Source organism: Pelodiscus sinensis, chromosome 11 (genome assembly GCF_049634645.1).
Source record: "Pelodiscus sinensis isolate JC-2024 chromosome 11, ASM4963464v1, whole genome shotgun sequence".
NCBI lineage: Eukaryota > Metazoa > Chordata > Testudines > Trionychidae > Pelodiscus > Pelodiscus sinensis.
Window position 1 is genome coordinate 41,773,167 of NC_134721.1, and position 19,057 is coordinate 41,792,223.

General features: G+C 45.4%; 1 long non-coding RNA gene across 3 annotated transcripts in view; it reads right to left on the reverse strand.

Annotated features, from left to right (window-relative positions):
* Positions 1–1,291: 1,291 nt before the first annotated feature.
* The window catches only part of LOC112546519 (uncharacterized), a 177,045-nt gene continuing 159,279 nt past the window's right edge, over positions 1,292–19,057 (reverse strand). For 2 of the 3 annotated variants that reach the window (XR_012906532.1, XR_012906531.1), the window contains 2 exons: positions 4,587–4,770; positions 1,292–3,978 (listed from right to left, as the gene is read on the reverse strand). This is a non-coding gene — a long non-coding RNA (uncharacterized LOC112546519). The remainder of the gene's footprint in view (positions 3,979–4,586; positions 4,771–19,057) is intronic. The other variant, XR_012906533.1, reaches the window with a different exon arrangement.

Genomic DNA, 19,057 nt, shown 5'->3' on the forward strand with positions numbered 1-19,057 from the left:
CCGCGTATGTGTACTGTGCTCTTCATCCCAAGTGCATTACTACAAAGACAGCCACACTTAAGCTACTGGATGCATCCAATCAGGAGTGGGGGTTTAGAAGACATTTGTGTTCAGGCTCCCCGCTGACTTCAACCTGCGGAATTTCCTGACCCGAGGCCAGATCCTCTACAGGCATAAACTGGCGTAATTCCACTGAGGTCACAAATTCAGGATTTGATCTTTCATCTTTTGGCTGCTGCTTCCTGCCACTATGCATCCTTCCAGGGGAACTAGGTAATTTTTGGTCAATGGACAAGAGTATTTTGAGGAAGAGGTTGCTTGGTAGCATTCTAACTTGTGCAAAATGCATACACACACTCCCTACACACCTGGGTGAACTTTTTTGGTCGGTAAGATTTTTCCAGTGAAAAAAATACACGTTCAGCTACACGCACACACAAAATCTGAAAAAGTTAAAAATATGTTTCATTTCCATTCTTTTGAAACAAAGTATTTTGAATGGTTTTTGTTTGAAATGATTTTTTTGTTTAGAAATGTTCCACTTGATTCATTTAAAATTTTTTTTTTAAATGCTGAGAGTCAAAATGGAACATTAAGGCTGTGTCTAGACTGGCCAGTTTTTCCGGAAAATCGGTTGCTTTTCCGGAAAAACTTGCCAGCTGTCTACACTGGCCACTTGAATTTCTGCAAGAGCACTGACTTCCTATTGTAAGAAATAAGTGCTTCTTGCGGAAATATTATTCTGCTCCCGTTCAGGCAAAAGTCCCTTTTGCGCAAAGTTTTTGCGCAAAAGGGCCAGTGTAGACAGCTCAGATTTGTTTTCTGCAAAAAAGCCCCGATTGCGAAAATGGCAATCGTGGCTTTTTTGCAGAAAAGCGCGTCTAGATTGGCACTGACGCTTTTCCGCAAAAAGTGCTTTTGTGGAAAAGCGTCCGTGCCAATCTAGACGCTCTGTTCCGAAAATGCTTTTAACGGAAAACTTTTCCGTTAAAAGCATTTTCGGAAAATCATGCCAATCTAGACACAGCCTAAAGTTTTGGGTTGGACCCAATGTTTCGTTCCGCCCAAAGCAGCATTTTTCTCAGCTTTTCAATTTGCCAAATAATGTGACTATTTTTCAGTTCTGTTTGACGGGAAACAATTTTGTTTCCAGCTTTGTTGGAATTGCCACTTTGTTGGAACTGAAAACTTCATTATTGACATAGCTCTCCCCAAGTACTCAACACTGCCCCTGAAATAATTGTTCAACATTATACCATAATCTGGCAAGGCAGTCAATTTATTAGCAGCTGATAACACAGTTCCCACAATCTCTTATACCCAGAGTGGACTTTTTTCTCGACATTTTCTATATTAAGACTTTGGTAGGCACATGATCTGTTATGAGAACAAGGTTGTGCTTGACAGTAGCATTCCATCTCCTACACAGCAAAGTAGGATAGATTCGATGATGAGTTCAAGCAGGATTTTCTGAATATAATGGGAGAGGATCCTCCAAAAATGCCAAATCCATAAAACGATACACACACATCAGTAGCCTTGTGATCACACCAATTGAGAATCAACAGATTACTGCCTCAGCTCCTCCCAGGGGTTCATTAATCCCCAGGGATTGCTTTGCATCCTGATGATGGCTGAGATGAGTAGAGCCCTACGCGGATACAAAATGTGTGTCCGCATCTGCATCCATATCCACAAAAATGAGCTGCGGATATCTCTGTCCATAGCTGCAGATGTCCACGGGTTTGCAGGGCTCTGTAGAGGAGCCAGTAAGCTTTGCTTGGAGCCATCTGAAAGTCCTTGCAACCAAGCATGGAATCTTATTTGTTTTCCTCCAGCCTCACAATCATTTTCTTTTCTAGGCTGGGTTACTGTTTTCATTTCTTTGGCTTTATCAGGGCCTTTAAACCCATCTAAGGCGAGAGCAATTCTTTAGATCCCAGGGTTGTCCAGTTATCCTGTCACTTCCCTGTTACCACTGATGCCTGAGTGCACTAATGTTTTGTTGTGGTTCAATCTTGTTGCAGAGGCTGCATTTTCTAGCATTATTGGGCACCTGTGATCAAAGCTAATAACTCTCTGACCAAGGCATTTGGGAATAATATAGACAAGACAGAGAATGGATAGGAGATGATTATTCCTACTTTACATGTGGGGAACGGAGGTGCAGAGAAATTCAGGATCTGGTTCAACTCAGCACTGAAGCCCATACCGAATTTTACATGCACAAGTAGCTCCATTGAGGTCCACAAAACTATTCACATTGCCACTCGAGTGCATGCTTAATGTTGTTCCCTGACCTGGGGGCTAAGTGATTTGGCTAGGTCACACCCAGCATCTGTGGCAGAGCTGTTGGGTATTTAACCAGAATCTCCTGAGTCCCCGTGAATAGCCATGACTGCAAGAACATTCTTGCTCTCCTAAACACCAGACTGACCGAAGTCATAGCATACAAGAAATCAATAATTAAGGAAGAATTGATTTAAATCAATAGATATATTTATTAAAATTGACATATCTATTCCAATACTATTTTGAGATCTTAAATTCGTAATTAGTTAATTAAATCACTGCAGTCCTTTTACATAGCATTTACAAAGCCATTTCCTCTTACCCATGAATAGAGCAGATGAAGACAAAGAAAGGCCATGACTACATTTCCTGTGTCAAATAAATGTAAACAAAAACCCAGCCTAATTCACTGAAGTAATCGAGCGGAGGCAATTAACCTTTTGAGGGAGAGACGCTAATTGCTAAGTAATTCTGTTTTCTACTGTTTCATATCTTTGTGTAAGCCTGACCCGACCCTGCAAGAATCAATCATTTCTTTTGTGGAACATCAATATGCTCTAATGGTTTCTTCTTTTAGGCATTTTTAGGAGCAGAAGAATTGCCAAGTCAGAAAACCGCATTGGCCCCTCTACACTGGTATTCTGTATATGACAAATGGACAGGACCAGATGACTATGAGCAGGTAAAAGAGTTGATAGGATGTTCTCCTAACCTCTTTCAGGGTACGTCTAGACTACAGGGTTTTGTCGACAGAAGTTTTGTCGACAGATACTGTCGACAAAGCTTCTGTCGACAAAGAGCATCTACGCTACATTCAGTTCTGTCGACAAAGCAAGCTGCTTTGTCGACATGGCAGTGTAGACGCAAGGACAGTTTACATGCAATAATGCTTTCTGTCGACAGAACTCTGTCGACAGAAGGCGTTATGCCTCGTGAAATGAGGTTTACTAGCGTCGACAAAACTGCTGAGTTCTGTCGACGTTATGTCGACAGAACACGGCGGTAGTGTAGACGCAGGTATAGTTTTGTCGACAAAAGTCCACTTTTGTCGACAAAACCCTGTAGTCTAGACACACCCTCAGTTAGTTAATGGTTGGCTTATACCCTGCAGTGCAAGATTGTCTTAAAAGGTCTTCGGATGCAAACGGCTCTTGAGCAGCTTCCAGGCAGTGTTAATTAATGTTGTGATGCTTTTCAAAGACATTGATTCGTTTTGTTTTTAATTTCCCACCTAGCTCTAGGGTGGACCAAGCTTTGAGTGTCGGGGGCGGGGACTATGCAGCGACCACCTTTAGCCAGGGTGATCAGCCTTTCACTCTCAGGTATCAAGACCCCACGGGGCTCAGTGCATTTTTGGAGGGAGGGAAGATGAGCTACATTAATAGCTTGAAACTATTGCACTCAGTACTCTGCAGAAGACACTGGGAACCCTCTCAGCCCTGTCCTCCCTCTTGTGCGTGACACAAAAGGGCTTTCAAAGCCCGTTCCCTAAATTACGGATCCATTGAAGAACCTCCTAAAGAAGCAGGATTTCAGTCAGATCAATGGCCCAACCTGTACATTGCCTCACAAACACCAAAATCATTTTTCCCCCCTTTCACGTTCTTGGAGCTGGGTGGCTGGTGTAGATCCACATTCAGATTCCTTCAGATGCCAGATGTCAGGTGTTGTCTGGATTTTATCTTCCTCCAGTCAAAAGGGGGGAGAAAAAGGCAGGCACAGAAAAGAGAGCAAATAAAACGTGACAATAAAGGCAGAGCAATGTGTGTATTTTATGCACCAGATGCTGGGTATTAACACAATAGGGCTGCGTCTAGATTGGCAAGTTTTTCCACAAAAGCAGGTGCTTTTGCGGAAAAACTTACCAGCTATCTACACTGGCCACTTGAATTTGCGCAAGAACACTGATGATCTGATGTAAGATTGTCAGTGTTCTTTCGCAAATACTATGATACTCCCATTCGGGAAAAAGCCCTCTTGCGCAAATGTATTTGCTCAAGAGGGCCAGTGTACGCAGCTCAGCACTGTTTTGCACAAAAAAGCCCCGATGGCGAAAATGGCGATTGGGGCTTTCTTGTGCAAAACCATGTCTAAATTGGCATGGACGCTTTTCCGCAAAAAGTGCTTTTGCGCAAAAGCATCCATGTCAATCTAGACGTTCTTTTCCGCAAATGCTTTTAACAGAAAAACTTTTCCATTAAAAGCATTTGTGGAAAATCATGCCAGTCTAGACGTAGCCAAGGACTCTAGGTTTGAAAAACTGAATTGGCTGTTTATCAGGAAAAACTACTTACCGAGAAGCTGCAACTACAGCTTGTGTTCCAGCCATGTGCACACAGACTGACTTCCTGGTGCCTCCTCCAAATGCTTCCCTCCAACAGCCTGTGGTCCTCCTTTCACGTGCCCGGTGGGTTGCTACATTGCATGCCATTGGGTCTCACCGCAGCTGGGTCCAGTCCCAATTGCTTGGTTCTAGTCCTATGGGAATGTAAGGCACAAATGGAGAGGCAGGGGGAGGTAATGAAACTTTCCCAGGCTCCAGCCAAAAACATAGGCCCCACCCCACAAAAATACAGGCACCCTAAATGAGACGCCACTCACAGTAGATTGCGCAGATGTGCAAAATGTGATGATGAACTGACATATCTGATGCATTACGGGTTAGAAGCGTCCATGTGGTGAGGGCCTCGTGGTGCTAATCAGCCTGCAGTCCTGAATAAATGACAATCGCTGATCACACATGCTCCTCTGGGCCCTTTGCACATGGCTGGCCAGGGGGAATAGCAGATGCTCTCCATGATCTGTGCTGATGCCTCAGACTTGTCTTCCGAGTCTGGCTTAAGGCTCAGATCGGCCAAAGGAGCTTAGTGGGGGCTAGTAGCCTAACTCCCATTTTTAGGTGACCACAAACTCCTGTCAGCTGCCATTTAATCCTAGAAGCACCTGAACGCACTCCACGTGTAGTGTCTCCCCTATCACTTCCCTAGGTGCCTATGCACCTGCCCCTCCGGGCACTGCTCACTGGGAACCCCCCATCGGAAGTTCCCTAGCTCAGAGTTCACAGCACTCTCCTGTGTGCTAGGAGACCCTTGTTCAAATCCCTTCTCCCTTTCTGGCAGAGGATGGGGAATTGAACCAGGGTCTCCAGCATCCCAAGTGAACACTCTAACCACTGGATGAAAAAAAAAGTCACATCCCCACCTTCTCCTCTAGAGGGATTTTGAAGAGGACCCAATCTGGCAGGTGCCCTCAGCGTGCCTCCTGGATCCGGTCCCGCATGTGAAGTAGGGGCTCCTTCACTCATCTTCCCCCAGTTCACAGATCACACTGCAGCTCAGGCAGGAGACAAGGCATCCAGCCACCGATAGCAAGGCAGCAACAAGTGGTGCCCACAGGCAGAAACACTGGTGTTTAGGAAACTCCCACAGAATCAGGGGGCAGCAGAGTGGGGATTTTCTAGGTCACAGAGGTGCCTAGAATGAGGCTTACATGCCAAGTCTCTTTGTGAATCTAGGTCCAAGGGCCAGATTTCTAAAGTTAGTTCGGAGGCTAAAGACGCAGCTAGCTGTGGGCTTGGAAGGATTTTCAAAAGCACTGTGACACCTAATTCCCATTAGTGTCAATGGGAGTCAGGCACCTAGCAAAATCCCAGTGTGCACCTGGTATCTGCCAAGTACCACTAGTGGCCACAAAAATCAGATGTCATGCACAGGAAACTGTGAGAAACTTCTTAATATCACCATTACTCTTCTCTCCTCTCAGCTTTGACAAGCGGTGAAACACTTAACGCTGATATTTCAGGTTTTCTCTGCCACTGCATCTTGGTCTTATTAGCAATGTCCTCAGCTATTGTTTATAGTTTATGAGATGCACTACTAAGTATTATGCCAATGTCCATCCCAAAGCAAAACACGGAAACATGTATTGACTCAAGGCTAAGGAAATTTTGGTCTGTTAGGGTATGTCTACACTACAAAGTTAATTCGAACTAACAGCCATTAGTTTGAATTAACTTTCATAAGCGAACTTAATTCGGACTAGTGGAGCGCTTAATTCGAACTAGGTAAACCTTATTCTACGAGGACTAACGCCTAGTTTGAATTAAGGGCTGCGTAGCCACTTAATTCGAACTAGTGGGAGGCTAGCCCTCCCCAGCTTGCCCTGGTGGCCACTCTGGGCCAAGCCAGGGAAACTCTTCTGCCCCCTCCCGGTCCCGGAGCCCTTAAAGGGGCACGGGCTGGCTACGGTGCCCGTGCCAGGTGAAAACCTCCCAGCACCCAGCCAGCAGACCTTGCACCTGGCACGGCACGAGCCAGCCACCCGATGCCCCCCAGCCCTCCGCCTCTTCCTGGGACCAGGCTGGCGGCTCCTAGGAGCCTGCCCTGGGCCGCAACGGGTGGGCACCCACCTGGTCTAGTGCAGAGAACGTGGACCTCATCCACGATCTCCGCACTAGGCACAGGAAAGTGGCCGTCTAGGGCAGGAGAGCTGCCGGCAACCCAGGAGCAGGTTTGCATGAAAATCAAGGTGGTCCACTGAGACCCCCGACCCTGAGCCCTGAGCTTAGAACATAAGAACATAAGAATGGCCATACTGGGTCAGACCAAAGGTCCATCTAGCTCAGTAGCCTGTCTGCCGACAGCGGCCCACACTAGGTACCCTGGAGGGGATGGACCGAAGACAACGACCAAGCCATTTGTCTTGTGCCATCCATCTACAGCCTTCCACAAACAGAGGCCAGGGTCACCATTTCTACCCCCTGGATAATACCACTCTATGGACCCAACCTCCATGACTTTATCTCACTTCTCTTTAAACTCTGTTCTAGTTCTAGCCTTCACAGCCTCCTGCAGCAAGGAGTTCCACAGGTTGACTATTTGCTTTGTGAAGAAGAACTTTCTTTTATTTGTTTGAAGCCTGCTACCCATTCATTTCATTTGGTGTCCTCTAGTCCTTCTATTATGGGCACTAATGAAGAACTTTTCTTTATGCACCATCTCCACACCACTCATGCTTTTAGAGACCTCTATCATATCCCCCCTTAGTCTCCTCTTTTGTAAGCTGAAAAGTCCCAGTCTTTTTAGCCTCTCTTCATATGGGACCTGTTCCAAACCCCTGATCATTTTAGTTGCCCTTTTCTGAACACTTTCCAAGGCCAAAATATCTTTTCTGGGGTGAGGAGATCACATCTGTACACAGTACTGAAGATATGGCGTACCATAGTTTGATACTTCCCCTCCTCCTTCTTCCCCTGGCTTCCACCTTCCAGCTCCCTCATCCCAGGTTTCCTCCTCCCCTCTCCCACCCTCTCTCTTCCCCTCTGCCACCTCCTTTTCCCAGTCTCCCCGAGTTTTGTTCAATAAAGAGAGTTTCTATTTTTGAACACACATGTCCTTTATTTTGTAAATCAGGAAGGGGGGCTAGGGAGGGGTAAATAGAAGGAGGTGAGGGAGGAATGGGGTATGAGCCCCCGATGGGGAGGACTGGGCTGGCTCTGCGGGTTCCTCGGGGTGGAAGCTCTCCTGCAGCCCCCCGATTGACTCCCCCTCCCTCCCCAGATGGCAGCCTGCGGCAAGTGCAGCCGGGCTGATGGCCGAGTGCTGTGATGTGCCGAGTGTGGGCACTCAGGGCACTCCAAGACAGGACTGCTTTGCAAGTGGGGAACCCCTTAGAACTGTCTGTCCGGGGTGGTGGTCGGGTCCCTTTAAGCACAGCCGTCGGCTAGCCCTTGGCAGCAGCTCCACGCTCTAAGTCCTAACCTGATGCCCTGCCGGCACTGCTTCCGGCCATCCTTAACCTCAGTTCAGGGTCCACTCAATGTGGACATGCTAGTTTGAATTAGCAAAACGCTTTCAAACTAGTTTTTAGGTCTAGATGCACTAGTTCAAATTAGCTTAGTTCGAATTAACTAATTTGAATTAAGTGAGTTCGAATTAGTCCTGTAGTGTAGACATACCCTCATATACTAAAGATCGTGCTATACCCTTGATATTCCCTCAGTTATCCGTATAAGGGTGTGTCTACACAACACCCTGAACTTGAAATAAGATACGCAATTTGTGTTATGCAAATTGCATATCTTATTTCGATTGAATTTTGAAATAACACGCTATTTTGAGATATCCCTTAACCCTCATGGAATGAGGGTTACTAGGATGCCAAAATAGCATGCCCATTATTTCAAAAAATATTTGGAAAATATTTAGAAATAATAGGTGGCTTGTGAAGATGCAGGGTAGCTATTTCGGGATACCTCAAGTATCCCAAAATAGCTGTCCAGTGTAGATGTACCCTAACTGAAGTCTCTGTCTTTCAAACTACATGTCACCGTAACCCCCCTCAATTGGTTTACTCTCTATGGTTTGGACCAGTGTCAGAAATGGGGACTTTTAAACACCAACCAAATAAATAAATGGTCGTTCATTGAGGACCTCTGGGGACCTTAGCAAAAGACATCTAAGAGTAAAAAAGATTTTGGACTTTTTCTGAAAGATACTGATGAACATATCTAGACAAAGAGGAAAGGACTCTGTACGTTTATAGAACCCCCAGAGAACTTTGTAGACTACTCAGAGACATGGGCACAAGTGAAACCTACAGATGGCAAATGTCCGAAGCAGAGATCAGAAAGCCCAGGTTAGGTTCTACATCTGAAAATCAGATTCTCTGCTCACAATGAGGCACGTCTTTCCCATCTCTATTTCCCTTTTTAAATCGTCCGATAGATTTACAGAATTTTTCTCTCTCTTCCTTATACCACTTGGGTACTGCTTCCTAGTCTCAGCTACTGACGTGGCTCGCTCTAAAAGCCTTCGATATGTCAGCTCGCAGACATCGCCTAATGTTCTGCATTAAACTAGGCACTAAAGACTCCCAGGGACATAGTATGGATATCATATTGCTCCCGCCTTGCTCTTCCTGTTTATTTGAAATAAGAGAGATACAAATTAGTACCCTTGACATTTGCAGAGATTGAAATCAGTGGGACATAGGATTATTAACCAAAGGAGACCTTGTCCTGTTAGAGATTATTGCTACGTGTGATCTGATAGGTTATGTGGAAAGCAACCAGGCTGGCACAGTGCTGTACCACACAAAGCTTTGAAAGACAATGAGAAACCAGAAGTCAGGCAAGTTAAGACTGTGCTCAAAGAGGCTGATCTCAGATCCATTAATCAACAAACTTCCTTGTGGTGTCTTTTCCTTTAAAAAGCCTCATAGAGCCAAAGTATACTCGACAGAGATCACGTACCAAGAGAAGGCAGCCAAGAAAACAGCAAATACCCAGGTTTCCTCTGCCCTACATTTTGTGAAGTCATTTACGCCCGTGCGACCAGAGCATCGATAGAATGGACTGGATAGTACTTTATGCTCACTTTGAAAAGAACGGATCATGTATTAGTGTAATGCACTTGCTACTTACGTACTTAACGAGCCACTTGGACTCCTTGTGACACTTACTACCAAGAGTGTGTGCGCTCATACACAACTGACCTGTATTGCAAGCAATTAAAGCTGCTCAACCATAGCCCATGCACTCTATACTGCTAACAGCTAATGGAGATTCTCCTGAGATCAAGGGGCAGGGGCTTGTGCTTTTGGAGCAAGAGGAGCTGAGGTGTATCCAGGCTGTCAACATGTTGTGCTTATAGAACAGATTACATCCCAGGATCACACACCATTGTACAGCCATTAATTCACTGTGCTCCAGCCTATTCCTGGAAGCTAAGGACGACACCAGTCAGGGAATGGGTTTTGTTTCCAAGACAAATTCTCACTGGTTTAGAAAAACAAAAACAAAACTTGGACTCCAGATGGAGAATTTCCTCCAGAAAAGCAGATATTCCCTGATGGAAATTTGATTCAAATAAAAAAAAAATTTTTTTTCTTCCAAAATAGTTTTGAATCAAATAATTTGACCAGCTCATCCAACGGTAATACCATTAAGTGCATTTCGCAGATGAGACACCAAGAAGTGAAGTGGCTTGTGAGTCCACGACAGAGCTAGGAAGAGAACACAGGGGCCTGATCATCTTCTCTGCAGTCTCTGGCTTAGCCTGTGACATTCTGGGGGCAAGGAGCTGTGAGCTTTTGGTTTCTCAAAGAATCCTTTCCCCTTGATCTCCGCTGTCCTTTCTAGATTCTTGTGGAGTCTCCCTCCAATGAACTTTGGATCCGGCCCTAATTCCTCAGCATTGAGCTGTTTTAGTGTTAGGCCAGGTCTACACTAAAGGGGAAAGGCAAATCAAGATACACAACTCCAGCTACGTTCATTAGGTAGCTGGGGTCGACATACCTTCATTCGAGTTTCCCCTCCATCCCCACCACGGGAGGCTGACTCTTGTAGGATTCCCATACTCCTCACAGGAACAGGACTATCAGTGCTAATGGGGGTGCCCTCTGACTTTGATTTAGCAGGTCTTCACCAGACCCGCTAAATTAAATTCCGGAAGATCGATCAAGCGTAGATCTTCTGCTGAGTGAAGACATGGTCTTAATGCCCTGAACTGTGATATAGAGAAATAGCTTTACGTGGTCACGGAAAGAGCCAGCTTGCCACCCCACACCTGTATCCTTGCTTTATTTAATGTATTGTTCTTAAAGTGCATTGAGGCTTCTGTTCTAAATGCTTCTCTTTAAATTTCCACTTACCCCTTACAGATGTCGCTAGAGCTGAGACTGCCTATGCCACTGATTCAAATTGATATGTGTCAGATATATTCTTTTCTTCACTGTCTTTTGCCTCCACTGTGCTGCATAGATTTAGAATTTTTTTAAGCTCACTACTTTGCTATCCACCTCCACAGTTTTCAGCACTCAGAAACTATTTTAAATAACCATGCTTTCAGCTGATCCTATTATCATTTGTGGTAATGCTTCCCCAGAGAATTATATAATCTTCACCTGTCTTCCTTGAGCAGCAGCTAACCATGTAACCTACTCTACAACATTTGAGCTTAATTCTATTTTTAAAAACACTTGTAATAACTTCCCCATGTTGGCTTGCCGTCTCCCAAACAGGTCCTGCCTTTCCCCAACCTCCAGCAACTGTAATCAGAAGAAAATTGCAGACCTTCTTTTCCCCATCTCGATATGGGTTCGTGACACCAGCTACTTAGCTGATTCTCAGCATTTCAATTCTTTTTGCTATCACATAGTGGGCATACTAGGATTGCGACTTGTTTTTCTCTCTATGTTGTTTCTCACAATGGGTATGTCTAGACTATATGCCTCTGCTAGCAGAGGCATGTAAAATAGGCTACCCGACATAGTCAATGAAGCGAGGATTTAAATATCCCCTGCGTCGTTAAAATAAAAATGGCTGCCGCACTGTGCCGGATCAGCTGATTGTCGGCACAGCGCGGCAGTCAAGACGCGGATCGGTCGACAGGGGAAGCCTTTGTAGACCGCTTCTGTAAACCTTGTTCAACGAGGCATAAGGGAGCAGCCAATCCATGTCTTGACTGCCGCGCTGTGCCGACAATCAGCTGATCCAGCACAGCGTGATGGCCATTTTTATTTTAATGAAGCCGGGGATATTTAAATCCCCGCTTCATTGACTATGTTGGGTAGCCTATTTTACATTCCCCTGTCGACAGAGGCATGTAGTCTAGACATACCCAATATGTTCAGCTTTTGGCCTCTTTGAGGCATGAGTCTTCATACACAAGGTCTACCAAAATGAAGCCCTGATCCCTGACTGCAGGCTTGCAGTGCTACTGTTGTGCAAACATAATCAAATCATATGTAGGGCTGGTGAAAACGTTTCCATCAAACCTATTTTTGACAGAGAATTGAAGGGGGGGGGGTGTTAGTAAACTACATTTCCTGATTCATTGTACTCAGTTTAATTCTATAGCTGGAATTCCCTGGATCAGTCTTTGTTTACATTTGGGGAGTCCAGAATCATGGCATAATAACTCGAAACCTTCCAGAAGAGTAGCTGGATCCTTAACAGATCTGGGCCTGTGTTGCTGTTTAACATTTATTTTCCAATAACGCCTAGAGGCCCCATAGTGCCAGGTGCTGTACAAACATAATGAAAACCCTGGCTTCAAGAAGCTTACATTCTAAGACAAACTATAACGGTGAATGAGACGAACAAGTGGGCAGGGAAGGGAGAGTGGTCACAACAATAAAAAATAGGAGTTTTTAGCTCAGACTAGCTGCATACACCATACTTGCCGATCACCATTTTTGATTGGCTATTTGCCACTGGGCTTGTATCTTACAGCAATGGCCCTGCATGGTTTGCATAAGGGCAAGCGAGAAGGTGTTGCGTTCTCAGCCAGCGGCTCTCATGCACGTGACGCCGTAATGAGACTATAAAGAAAAGCGCCAGGCTAATGTAATATAAGTAATGAAGATTAATCTCTCCCCAGAGAGGAGGCCATCCATGCCTTCTTGGAGACCTCGCGCACCGTAACACCATGTGGAGGCTCAAAACTGGGTCAGTGCAAGCTAATTAATGGCAACCCTAGCTCGTGTTCTTAATTATGGGGCGGTGGACAGGGATTTCAAACGAGCGTCTCGTTTCTGTTCCAGCGATGGCAGGCAGTCCCGTGACGGAAACTGTGAGCCATGCAGGAAGGAACCACTGGCTGTACATCCAAGAGCAATCCTCTGGGGGAGGGGGTGCAGAGCAGGGGCCGCTGCTAGCGTGAGCCCTGAAGTGCAGACCCTGTAGAAGCAAGCAGCTCTGACATCCATTTGCAAGGATCAGCATCCTTTGCACTGGGTCAGCATGGCTGGCTGTGCAGCCACGGGCGTGGGGGAAGGAGGAAGACACAACTCACTACCACTTTCAGGACACTCATGCCATGCCCGCATTTCCCACCACATTAAGATCTTGAAGATGCACAGGCAAACGGAGTAGGCTCCGTGTGCCCCCCACCATCGTGCACTTGGGCCAGGCCAGACACATTCTGAGCCTGTAGGTTATAAAGCATCCTAGAGACAGACATACTGCCCAGCACAACACTGTTTTATGGCTCATGCATTTGAGAGGGCCGGGACAGTTGTGGGTTTAATGCCCAGCTTTCGTGTGTGACTTCTTGCAAATCACTCGATTACTCTGCACCTCAGTTTCTCATCCGTAAACTGAGAACAATGGTCACTGCACCTCAAGCCCTAATTTTACTCAAGCTGCTACCCTCTGCACTTGGGGAATTCCATCTGCTGCTTGAGAGGACGTAGCCCTGAAAGGTACTGAGGCCTCTCCACACTCACTGAGTTTGGCTGGGTTGCCTTGTGCTCCCATTAGAACATTTGTCTCATACCTGACAACGCTCAGCTCCTCAACTTCCTCCAGCGGAGCAAAACAGCGCCTCTGCTCGAGTCTTGGCAGGCTCTTGGTTAGGGTTAGTAAAGAGATTTTGGACCAAGGCTGGTATGTGGTCAGGACATTTTTGGAAAGCTGTCGTAATTTAGCCACCGCAGGTTTTTAGCATGTCAAAGAAACAAACACAGCACAGGATGTGGAAGAGTGTCTACAGATTGCTCAGGTTTTGCTGCATGTTCTCACTTGCATTCTAACCGATCTGGGCTCTGAGCCCAGAATCAAGGCGATCAACCATTTTAAAGTGACAGAGTTGATTTAAGTTGCGTGCACGGTGCTTGATATCTAGGAAGAGCAATGAGAACCTTTGATGTGAGCATGGTAGGAGCATCCAAACTATTTAAGTTGTCACTCTGGGAACAGCCTGGGTCTGATAAAAGAGACATAAAGTATTCAGCCAGGGGCTGCTAAATGAATTGAGTTTCAGTAGTTGGCTAAGCTGCCACCATAACCTTTGGCAAGCGACAGGGGTCCAGTATAAATAAATACTAGTCTAAACAGGAAACAGTCCTGATGCCAGGAAGACAAGACAAAAGCAAGCAAGGGATTAGAGAGCATCAACTACAAGACATAATTTTGGACCAAGGCTTGCTAAAACCAACACGGAAAGCAACAGTAAATTCATCAATACAGGGAAAGAGCAGCAAAAGCAGCTTAGACTTCACTATGCAATAATCACTCCGTCCAATTAGTCTGTAGTATACCCACAGTTTTTTTCTATGCCAAAAAATATTCTTCAGAAGCCTTCTTTGTTTATACCTGTTATCCATTAATGAATATGATCCAGATCCCCTGGCCAACCCAAGTTTCTCCATTCTGGGAGGACATTGGAAAAAACACCATGCATAAGCCACTTGAACTTTGTGGGACTTGAACTCTGTGCTATGAAAAATAGACCTTCAAGGTTATAACATCCACAAAACGCACCCTCTTTTTTAGGGAGACATACACGCCTATGTCCAGTGATCAAACATGGAGCCTTGGTCCCACTGGAGGCCTGTAGTTGACTTCATTGAGAGTAGGATTTCACTTCGAGGGCACTGGCCGTTAGGTGATTTCATCCTCCCTTGAGATCTGCAGGAAGGGCTAATCCTATTGGAAAGCTCTTGCCTTCAGTGATATAGAATCATAGAACACTAGGACTGGAAGGGACCTCGAGAGGACATCGGGTCCAGTCCCCTGCCCCCATGGCAGGACCCAGCACTGTCTAGACCATCCCTGACAGACATTTATTTAACCTACTCCTAAATATCTCGTGATGGAGATTCCACAACCTCCCTGGGCAATTTATTCCAGTGTTTAACCACCCTGGCAGTTGGGAACTTTTTCCTAATGTCCAACCTAAACCTCCCTTGCTGCAGTTTAAGCCCATTGCTTCTTGTTCTATCCTCAGAGGCCAAGATGAACAAGTTTTCTCCCTCCTCCTTATGACACCCTTTTAGATACCTGAAAACAGCTATCATGTCCCCCCTCAATCTTGGGGTGGTGAGTTCTACAGGTGAGCTGTCAATAGTTCTGAGCTCATTAACATCTTCACACATGTAACTGGCTCCTTGTTATAATCTGGGCTCTACAAAAGTACCCTAACAATTTGACCGAGGTTGATATAAGCGGGTGTTCAGACTAACTGGTTGCGGCCAGCTTCGTTAGTCAATTTGTTGCAAATACTTTGGATGAGATCATGTTTCCACAAGGGTGCCAGCGTTCCAGGAAATTCAGTTCTCCTACATACCAGCACTGTTCAGATGGCTGAAGAACCTCGGTTGTACAAAATACACAAAGCCCTGGTATATGCAGCATCACCCCACGCATTGCTGTGTATGACTGCCCTGGAGGCATACAAGTGTTTGGTAAAAAGTACAGACCTTGCCCTGTGGTGTTGCTAAGGCACGTGAGAATCTGGCACCCTTTGGATCATATCACCCCCAGGCAGGAATGCTTCTAGTCTAACCACATCTCCTGTCATGTTATGGTTGATGGATAACGTCTTGGTTTGATCGCTTACAATCTCGGCCTTTGAAGGAAGGGATAGAAAAATTCCCCTAATAAATATGCTTCCTGCTGCCTATTGATGGAAAATAGACAGCCCTTTGAAGCTAGGCACACAATACCAGAATCTCTTCTTCTGTTGATTTCAAAGCATTTGACACAGGAAGCAAGCAACAGATGGAGAAAATGAGCAACAGAAGGAGAAAGGGACTTGCTCAAGTTCCATCAAGTTAGCTGAATCCATTCTCCCAGTTTCAGACTTATCCACAGCTCCACACTGCCGGTCTCCCAGCATGACCTGAATTCTACCACACTTACTGCTGACAGTTGTCTCCAATAAGCCTGCAGCACATCATGAGGGACAATATCGCTTCTTAGCCCATGCAATTACTCAGTGCTTCCTTCCTCTGAAAAATGCAGGGGACCTGCACTCAGAATATCTGTAGCATTCTTAGAAGCTCGCTTCTTCTCGAAGAACACCACCACTTTTTTTTGCCTGGGTTTATTACTACCCACCCTTCCGATCCACAGATGTCTTTCAAATGTATCCTCATCCATCAATAACACTACAGGCTTTTTGCTCCTAGGGAACCTAATGTCCCGTTGTCTTACTCTAGTTTTATGCTCCTTCCATTGCATTGAAATCAAGGGAATGACACCAATGTACGAGAGATTAAAGAGACTTGGAATTTTCAGGTTAGAAAAGAGGAGACTAAGAGGGGATAGGATAGAGGTCTATAAAATCAAGACTGGGTATGGAAAAGGTGAATAAGTAAATGTTATTTAATTATTCCCACAATATAAGAACTGGGGGTCACCAGATGAAATTAATAGGCAGCAGGTTTAAAATAAACCAAAAGAAGTTTTTCTGCATGCAGCGCACAGTCAACCTGTGGAACTCCTTGCCAGAGGATGTGATGAAGGTTAGGACTTTAACAGGGTTCAAAAAAGAGCTAGGGTATGTCTACACTAGCCCCCTAGTTCAAACTAGGGAGGCTAATGTAGGCATTTGAAGTTGCAAATCAAGCCCGGAATTTAAATATCCCACGCTTGATTTGCATCTTCCTGGTCAGGCGCCATTTTTGAAATTTACAAGTCCAGACTAACTGCCTGTGTCTACACGTGGCAGGGAGCCGGTAGTTCGAATTAAAGCCCTAGTTCGAACTACCTGTTATTTTTCCTGGAATGAGGTTTAACAGGTAGTTCAATTTAGGGGCTTTAATTCGAACTACCGGGTCCCTGCTGCATGTAGACACGGGCAGTTAGTCCGGACTTGTAAATTTCAAAAATGGAGACCAGCCGGGAAGATGCAAATCAAGCGCGGGATATTTAAATCCCGGGCTTGATTTGCAACTTTGAATGCTTACATTAGCCTCCCTAGTTCGAACTGGGGGCTAGTGTAGACATACGCCTAGATAGATTCATGGAGGTTAGGTCCATCAATGGCTATTGGGTAGGAATGTGTCCCTAGCCTCAGTTTGTCTGTAAATGGGAGGCAGGGGAGGGATCACGTGAGGATTACCTGTTGTGTTCCCTCCCTCTGGGGCATCTGATATTGGCCACTGTCAGCAGACAGGATACTGGGCTAGATGGACCTTTGGTCTGACCCAGTATGGCCATCCTTATGTTCTTAAGCCTGGGAAACCCTATCAGGCCCATAGGAAACTCCTCCAAAGATCTTGTGGTTAATGCACATCACATTTCTGAGAGATTGAGTGCCTTGTCCTAGGCCACATAGGCAATCACTAGCAGAGATGGAACTAAAACCCAGTATAGCTGAGTCTCAGGAGCTTGTTCAAACAAGTACACCACAGTCCTTGCTAGTAAAAGAGCTGAATACATGGGGGGGGGGGGGGGGGTGAGAAGTTTTCTCATAACCTGCTGAAGCTCTCCCTTGAGTTAGTGAAAATCAGGATTTCATTAGCTGCTTGGAAGGAGATGCCGGATCTTCCCGTTCTTTGAAAGGAGACATTTTTGGGATGGGAAAAGAGGAACTGGAGAGACGGACAAACCTCCAGTGCATCCGTGGTAGGTGCTTATCTAAATTCGATGTTTGGAAAACTATTTGAAGCATCTGACCTGGTTTTGAAAACTCCAGGAACCTGATTCCAATTTCACTTGCTCTTGATCTCAGAGAAAGTCTTTCTGGTTCACAGTGCAGTAGAGGCCTCAGACCCAAATCAGAAGTCTTCTGAGAGAGGCTGTCTTACAGTATGCCGGGCATTTGGCAGAGAGCACAAAATGTAAAACCAAACCTCTCGTCAACAATTTAGCTCTGTAAAGGCAAGGCGTTGACATGGCTAAAGTCCTGGAGATGAGTCAGGCATCTGGGCTTCTAATCTCAGGTCTATTACTGACCATCAGCAGCTGCTTCACATCTCTAGCTCCCCGCTCACCTTTTAGCTACAGAGACTGTGGGCGCTTTCGGGCGGGGCTAGCCCTAACAACGGTGCCTACTGCAGTGGAGCCGGAATAGGTGCTACTGTCAGAGAAGTACTAACCAAGGAAGGAGAAAAGCTTTGTGCCATAACAGGTGCATTTTTGTTCTCCCCCAAGATGTTCATCAGTTCACAAAGCACCATTGTGACTGTTGTCACCAGAGGGGCTATACTGAGAATGCTTAATGAGGGCAAACTACAACGAATGGGGCAAAGGATCCCCAAACGGGTGCTTTATTCTGATGATTAAATTCACCAAGCCAGTAACAAAACAGCTTCTGTAATACCTCACTGGTTACCAAGAAGTTAAAGTACAGTTCCCTTTAAGCAACCCTGTATCGTGAGGGTTATTTAAACTTTATTCGCCGTATATAACATTCTACTAACCCCAAGGGGTCAGACACACTACCCACCAGATCAATGAGTACTTCTGATCTTATCCAAATACACTCTTGCAGCCAATTCTTATTAACCACATCTAAAAGGGTTACTGTGGTTAAATGTTATTATATATACAGATATAAACAAAGTTCTCAGGTCAGTTTTATAGCAGAGATGGTGGGGCTGCTGATTTATTAAAGTCCTTCCAGAATCAACTTGATAGGTTACAGTCCAATACATAGTCCATGTGTAGTGTTTGTTCAAATTCTTCCAGGAGAATTTGCAGGGATAATCCAGAAGAAACCTGGGGACCCCAGTCTTGTGACTTGAACTTCCCCTAACAAAAGCTTAAACAGATCAGAGATTTTTAAAAAAGGATTACAATTCCTAAGCAGGCTGAGAGGCCTCTTGTCACAGTAGGACCCCCTCCCAAAGAAGAAGAGGCAACCTTGCTCTTTGTCTTGAAACGAATCTGCTATTTCCTATGCATACACAGATAAACTAGATTCTCCTTCACATAAGGCAATTAACTAATCCTTCATTATAGCACAGCTAGCAATGCTGCAGGAAATTCATGATATTATTCACATTGTCTTCACTTTCTTATATCTTTGATCTT